The sequence below is a fragment of the Zea mays genome, chromosome 2, assembly GCF_902167145.1.
Source record: "Zea mays cultivar B73 chromosome 2, Zm-B73-REFERENCE-NAM-5.0, whole genome shotgun sequence".
Lineage (NCBI taxonomy): Eukaryota > Viridiplantae > Streptophyta > Magnoliopsida > Poales > Poaceae > Zea > Zea mays.
In genome coordinates, this window is record NC_050097.1 from 233,691,242 (window position 1) to 233,699,144 (window position 7,903).

Consider the following 7,903-nt stretch of genomic DNA (forward strand, 5'->3'; position numbering starts at 1 on the left):
TTTTTACCATGATCGATTATGAAAAGTGCGTAGCATCCGTTGAATTTCCATGGCATAAGAACCTACAAAATACCAGTCATTAGGATTGCAACGAAGTGCCTTTTATAAATACATTCGAAATGAACGCATACTTACATATTTACAACCAGTGATATAATAGTTCAATGAAGGCCAACAGTCGAGTGTTTTGGCTAACTCTTCTGCTATAGGATCCTGATGGTACTTTGGAAGTTTACCAAAACCAACCATTCTCTAGATAAATATATATACATGTCCACATGAGGATTATATGTATAGATACAATATATTACTACATTATTGATTGGAAACAAACTTACCCAGAAGCGCATGTCCATATAATGTTTTTTATCCTTTATCATTTCATCTTTCGACATATGTGACTCTTTAATGGCCAACAATCGAACAGCCATGTCAAAACATTTTAGAGTCATATCTAGATTTACCCTTAATACGTTTTGCAGGTCTTTGACAGATATTTCTATCTTAAAAGGGTTGAAACTTCGCACCCATGTCATCCTGTAATGCAACATGACAAAAGTATATATCAAAACTGTACGTAGTTGGTACATATAAAATAGATAAAACAATGAGCACTTACTCTAATGTCGTATCATCTTGGATTGTCATGATGTAATCACATAGAACATCTATTAAATCGGCTTTGGTCACTGGCATGTCCTTTGTGGAAAGGCCACTCAGTAAAAACTCATTAGTGCACTCATCGGTCGGGATTTTTATAGGAGTTCTTTTATCCCAATCATGAACGAACCACCTTTCTAAGTCTGCTTGAGTGATGGGGCCATCATCATCTTCCATCAATACTTCGTTTTCTTCAGATACACAAAGTAGTTTCCTCTTCTTAGGATTTGTGGGACTATCTAATATCTGAACATCAGAGGAGCATCCAGCATCGACTTCTTTGTCATACTTGTATAACGGACACCCCTTTCTCTTGTTTATATCTGAAGATAGTAATATAGCAGCCAATTTTTTCCTAAAGTGTGACATGCCGTCCTGCAAATAAGAAACAATTTATTTAGCAATTATATGTATCAATTGGATTGACATAATAATAACAGAAGACAGCAAACAGATATTCATGTTATAGCCACATGTAATGTATTGTTAAAAAAGAGACCCATCAGAAAGTGCAAACTGCCAACAAGAAAATCTGTGCATGTGATAAATTTGCAGATTGCAGTTATGTTCACAGTGTATGCAAAGCAAAACGACTGAACCAATCATAAAAAATCGTCGGTCGTACAACAAACAACAAAAGCGAGCACGACTTGGAACAGTAGGGATGCAAACAAGTCTATAGCCTGAAAGAAAGCTCTACCACAATTCACGGCGTCCATGATGCACGCATAATGTCATAGTAGTAATAATATACCTAGGTAAAATTATCAGATAGTTCATCCCCTGTCCAGTACTCGATATAGTTTAGTAGAAAGAGGCCACACGAGGAGCTACATCAACCAGATGACAAAATGTCAAGATTAACAGCAATGAATATTAATAGCAACACATAAGAATATATGGTGTACCTATCTGTTTGCTTTGCATATTCCATTTCTATTTCTCTAAGTGGCCAAGAAGCAACTCGGAGGTCAGGCCACCTATGATCTTTTAACTCCTTACGCTGAGATACCATATCAATTTGTCTTTGGAGTCCTTTTATCTTTATTATTATTATAAAAACATAGAATTAGAAGTTGAGATTTTAAGTTAATAAGGGATTCGTAATTGTTGAGTTTGTATAAACTCACAGTGTCAATGAGGTCATTGCGACCGGATGATGTACCAAGTGAGTCAAGCACTTGTATCTCCATATTTCTTGCATTGATCACGGCAAGATACTAGTGCATTTCTCGGATATTTATTGGAATAAACACCTACAAGTCAATTATAAATATTGCATAATAATACATGTAAACACTAACCGTGTAGATTGCAATCTCGTATTTACCATGTCATGGTCTAGATAAAGTAAAACCCTTCTTTCAGCGCTAGATATTTGTGACATGTCTTTACTTGGATATAACTCATCTGTTTTAGTTTCAACATCACCGTCTCGCTTTAGAAAGTTGAACTGAAAAGCATTTTCTATGTGTACACGACCTCCAGATCGGCATTTTAGATGCTCTTGAGCTTTTATTAAATTTATGTAACAGTCTATCACCTGCAAGTATGTATGTTATGGTTTAAAATACCAGGGTGAGTATCTTGGAAGTGTGGTGCTCCTAGCTAGTTGAATTATCATGAATTACCTCATCACCTAGATATGCGTCCGGTTGAAATAGGCATTCCATCCACTTCCTTTCCACAAAAGCATCATCAATAAGCACGACTTCTACCCTTGGTTCACAAGGGATTTCTTTAATCCAATCGATGAGTGCAAGATCACCCTGCGTGCAAATATAATCTACGAACGAAACAGTCATGAGATCAAACATAAATCACTTGCAATAAAAACAATACAAATTGATCCATACGGTAGTATGGAAGTTATCATACCTTTCGGAATTATTGTAGTAGTCACCGATTTTTTTGGCTTGTTATGAGACAAGGACATTAGTAGAGATTCATCTATAGATAATGTATTATCTCTTTGGATGATTGTAAGTGCAACATTTTCCTCTTTAGATTCCATCCACAGGAGACAAAAACCTATAATCATTGTTACTATGTATTATTTGATACACGATTCAGATGTTTCTACTATAACCAGCTAAACAATTTTACATGCATTAGTGATAACATAATAATGAAAAATTAATATTGCAAATAAAATGATATAAACATATTGTAGAGGGGAGGCGGCGGCAGTCTATAGTCAATCATTTGAATGCAGATTTACGTAACATTATTCTCTAGAGACTAACATACTGCACTTTAGTTATTAACTTCAATAAATATAAATAAAATCTGAGACTGGTTGTAGGCAATCCTCGCGGCGGCGCGGACTACGACGGTGGCTGACTCGTAGCGAGACCTTCTCCCTCCTCCCCCGCCTGCCGCCCGGCGATCAGTACTCACTCGCCGCTGTGGAAGTCTGGCAGGGGTTTCGCCCGGTTCGCCAACATCAGGGACGACCGCGGCGCCATGCCGCTACACCTCGCCGCCATGCAAGGCCGCCCCGCCTACATGCAGGTGCTGCTAGAGAACGATGCCATTGTCTCCGTTCTCACAGGCTCCTGTCTCGTGTCCGGAATGCGATTGTGATTGCTCGCTGTGCTGCTGGGTTCGGTTGATCCGCCCCGAGGCGGACGGGCCAGTGAGCGAGTGGTTTGGGCTGTTTGGCTGCGGATGCTTTAGGGGCTTGATTGGGCTGGAATATGATGGTCGTGATCGGAATCAGTCTACGATTCTTTCTCTCCGTGCCCATGGCATCGATACAGCCCCCTTCTGATTGGGATTGCTACAATTCGACCATGCACATGCACTCTCCTTCACATGCTAATTACATAATTACCAACATCCCATTTTTACGTAGTCTTCCAATGCAACTTGCACTCAAAGCTGCTGGCTCGTCGAATCATCAACCGCCTGCGCTTGGGAGGGGGTACTGACGCCCAAATTTGCCCGCGTACTTCTTCTTACCGCTTTGGATGCAGTGCAGTACACTTATGTAGCTAGATTAGGTGGTGCATGTTTACTGATTCTTTTATTATATTCACAAATACGATCAAATCTATTGTCTTTATTTGCCCAAAACTTGATATTCCATTGTTTGCTTTTCTCAGCTCCCTCGTGACTTCAGCTCTGTCCCTTTTCGATTAGTAGGTATTATGGTCATGAAGATGGAGCACGAGGACAATGGTGCCATCGGAGGAACTGATGGCACGTGGACAGAGGACGACCGAGCTCTCGGCGCTGCTGTGCTTGGAGCAGATGCCTTTGCATATCTAACGAAAGGAGGTGGTGCCATATCCGAGGGCCTTGTTGCCACATCTTTGCCGGGTGACTTGCAGAACAAACTCCAGGAGCTTGTTGAATCCGAGAGCCCCGGTACCAGTTGGAACTATGCTATCTTCTGGCAGCTCTCACGCACAAAGTCTGGTGATCTCGTCCTTGGATGGGGGGATGGCTGGTGCGGTGAACCCCGCGATGGAGAGCTGGGAGCTGCTGCTTCTGCAGGCAGCGACGATAGCAAGCAGAGGATGCGCAAACGTGTGCTGCAGCGGTTGCACATCGCATTTGGAGTTGCTGACGAGGAGGATTATTCCCCTGGTATTGATCAGGTCACAGATACTGAGATGTTCTTCCTGGCATCTATGTACTTTGCGTTTCCCCGTCACGCTGGTGGCCCTGGCCAAGCATTTGCAGCAGGCATCCCATCTGGGTTCCCAATAGTGAGCGCAAGGTTGTACCAGCCAACTACTGTTACCGTGGGTTCCTTGCAAATGCTGTAGGATTTAGGACTATTGTTTTGGTGCCATTTGAGAGTGGCGTCCTTGAACTGGGCTCAACACAGCACATAGCTGAGAGTTCTGGTACTGTCCAGATCATAAGGTCTGTATTTGCAGGAACAAGTGGTAAAAGTCTGCAGTGCAGAGACACGAGGCTGAAAGGTCACCCGGTTTGGCGAAGATCTTTGGGAAGGATTTGAACCTTGGTCGGCCTTCAGTCGGGCTGGCGGTCGGTTTATCTAATTCTAAGGTGGATGAGAGGACATGGGAGCAGAGGAGTGCTGTTGGTGGGACCTCATTGCTACCGAGTGTCCAGAAAGGTTTGCAGAATTTCAGTTGGAGTCAGGCTCGTGGGCTGAATTCCCATCAGCAGAAGTTTGGCAATGGTGTGTTGATTGTGAGCAATAATGAGGGTGCACACCGCAACAACGGAGCAGTGGACAGCCCTAGCGCAGCGCAGTTCCAGCTTCGAAAGGCGCCTCAGCTTCAGAAACTGTCGGTTGTTCAGAAAACGCCTCAGCTAGTGAACCAGCAGCCAATGCAGGCACATGTACCTAGGCAAATTGACTTTAGCGCCGGGAGCAGTTCCAAGCCTGGTGTGTTGGTTACAAGGGCAGGTGTCCTGGATGGGGAGAGTGCAGAGGTGGATGGCTTGTGCAAAGAGGAAGGGCCACCACCTGTTATGGAGGACCGATGGCCAAGGAAGAGGGGAAGAAAACCAGCAAATGGGAGGGAAGAACCACTTAACCACGTCGAGGCGGAGCACCAGAGGAGGGAGAAGCTCAACCAGCGGTTCTATGCGCTTAGAGCTGTTGTGCCAAACATATCGAAAATGGACAAGGCGTCCCTGCTGGGCGATGCGATAACGTACATCCCTGACGAGCGCGTTGCTCTCCCACCGCTGCCGAGCCGACGCCCGTGTAGGAGCGGCGGCGCTCATTTGCACGGCCTCGTCGTCGAGCTCCTCCTCTCACCGAGCGCTCCTCCTGAAGCTAAATCTGTTAGCTTCGTCGAGCTCCTTGCTCTCCCCGACATGGAAATGGGCAGTTGCTAGCATGTAGAGTCTGAAATTCCAAACCTTATATCCTTGCTCTCCCCGACGAAGCTAGTGAAAATGGGCAGTTGCTAGCATGCTAGCATGCAGATGTGCTAGTCTGCTGGTCTCACTGATTTTCAGGTATTGCAGTTGTGCTAGTCTGCTAGTGAAAATGCAAATGCACATGTGCTAGTCTGCTTGTGAAAATGCAGATGAAAATGCAAATGGCAGTTGTGCTAGTTTGCTACAGCTGCAGATGTGCTAGTGAAAATGCAGTTGGCGATATCAGTGTTTTCAGAAGCCCAGTTTGGTATGGCTACCAGATTTTCAGACAGCTGCCAGTTCTAGCACATCTGCAATTTCAGTTTGGTATAGCTGCTTCAGTCCAATTCAGTCCAATTCAGTTGGATTCAGTTATTTTTAGTTAGCTTCAGTTAGTCCTAGTCTAATCGTGTTAGCTTTAGTTCAGTTATCTTCAGTTTTTCCCTAGTCCTAGTTCAGTTAGCTTCAGTTAGTCCCTGGTCAGTAATTTCTGAAGTAGCAAGTTTCTGAAAATGCAGTTCCTGTATGTTTCTGAAAACCGAGCAGACAGAACTGAGCAGTCCAATTCTGAAAATGCAGTTCCTGTATTCCTCTTTCCTACATTTCAAACATACCCTGAGAGTAGGGTCCATGTTCTACATGGTAGCATTTCTTCTCTTTTTGAAGATAGATTACACGTTTAACACTTTCCTAAATACCTCATAACTTAATTCAGGTAAATTACTGCTATGTAGTAATTATTTGATTTTGTCTTTACTCTTCAAGGACCGAGCAACTAAAATCTTCAAGAAAATTATTCAATTGCTAGCTTATAAACTGATAAAAATTGCAGAGGCGTTTCTGTTCAACTCTTGGAATGACCAATCAAGCTGTTAACGCAGCCAAGGAGGCAGTTCAGCGCTCAGAGGACCTTGATATAAGGTTTGGAATTTCAGACTCTACATGCTAGCAACTGCCCATTTCTGTTTGAAAAGGAGAAGATTGTTTCCCCAGATTTCAAACAGAAGTCAAGAAAACAGTTTGGATTCAGATTGTGAGCAATTCAATTGGGATGACTTTGAAGTTCCAGAGATAAAGAGTGCACTTAATGAAGTCCTTGAATTAAATCAAACAGAAAAAATAGATCAGGCCAAGAGAATTGGGCCTGTTAATGAACAAAACATTAACAATGATAATGATGTCACAAAGGACACAATATGTTCACAAGAACTGACACTAAGTAATTTCTACATTTAACATCAACAGCCGATACACAGACATATATTTCTCAATAATGTTTTTTTCATTTTAGAATAATCAGGCTATACGAGGTGAAACCAAAACGAGTGCAGTTTCAGAAAGCGGATTCTGTGATCCTGAAAAATCATGCGGACATTCAAATGCAGAAAGTGAAAACATGGAAGTCTTCTGCAAACCTCAAGAAAAAATCATTAAGGATCACCGAAATAAGATTATTGAAAGAGGCATATGGAAATCATTGGCTGTTGAGAAATCCTATAAGGGTTGAGGTTAAGACAGAGGCAAAGTCCACAAGCAAAGTTGCTGGACAACAAGAGCTTGGTCCATCCATAACACCATTAGGGCTTCGGTTGGAGGTTAAATCAATATACTTCTTGTTTTTATGATAACTGTGTTCTGATTTTCTTGAATTCTAGCTGTTCCCTACAAAATCATAACCTTGTTTTGGTGCAGTATATGATATGTGAAGCATCAAAGAAGTCATCTCAGCTTGTTGATTTCCTTGTGCATAATAGTGGGAAGAAAATAATGGTGTAAATACATGATGACCTGAAATTTATGTTTGGCTACTTATTCTTAGTTCTATGTAGCATTGTGCTAACTTTTGAATCTTCATATCGTGATAAATTGCAGATATTTTGCAACATGTGCTTGTATAGATTATTGGGCTGTTGTTCTTCCACTAATTAACTCGCTTAAAGGTTCTCCAATAATTGCTTCCCATGGGAAGATGAAACAGGTTGGTAGAGCAAAGCACTTTTTTCACGCCACACGTGCTCTGCCTCGTCGTCGACGTCACCCTCCACGTGAGCTCGTGTGGCGTGCGCAGGGGGGGGTCTGCGAGCGCAATGTGCTCGAGCTATTGGCTGACAAGAGAAACCTGTCTTGTTCCGTATAGGCGGACGACAGACGAGGTGTACACGCAGGGTGTCGCTGCTGCCCAAGGACGAGGACGCGGAGAAGCGGGCGCAGGCGCGGGTCCGGGAGGACGAGGACGCGGATCGCCGCGACGGCGAGGACGGCGCCGCCATGAGGCCGCTCGCACGAACGCGCACATGTTCTGCAAGATGCTCACGACATCTGATACCAGCACACACATCTTTAGAAATATAGTGTTCACATACAGTGTTGGCCGAGTTCACAGACATTATAC

At 43.2% G+C, this 7,903-nt stretch overlaps 1 pseudogene; it reads left to right on the forward strand.

Annotated features, from left to right (window-relative positions):
- The first annotated feature begins 3,574 nt into the window (after positions 1-3,574).
- LOC103649405 (transcription factor MTB1-like) lies at positions 3,575-5,487 on the forward strand (annotated as a pseudogene).
- Positions 5,488-7,903: the final 2,416 nt, after the last annotated feature.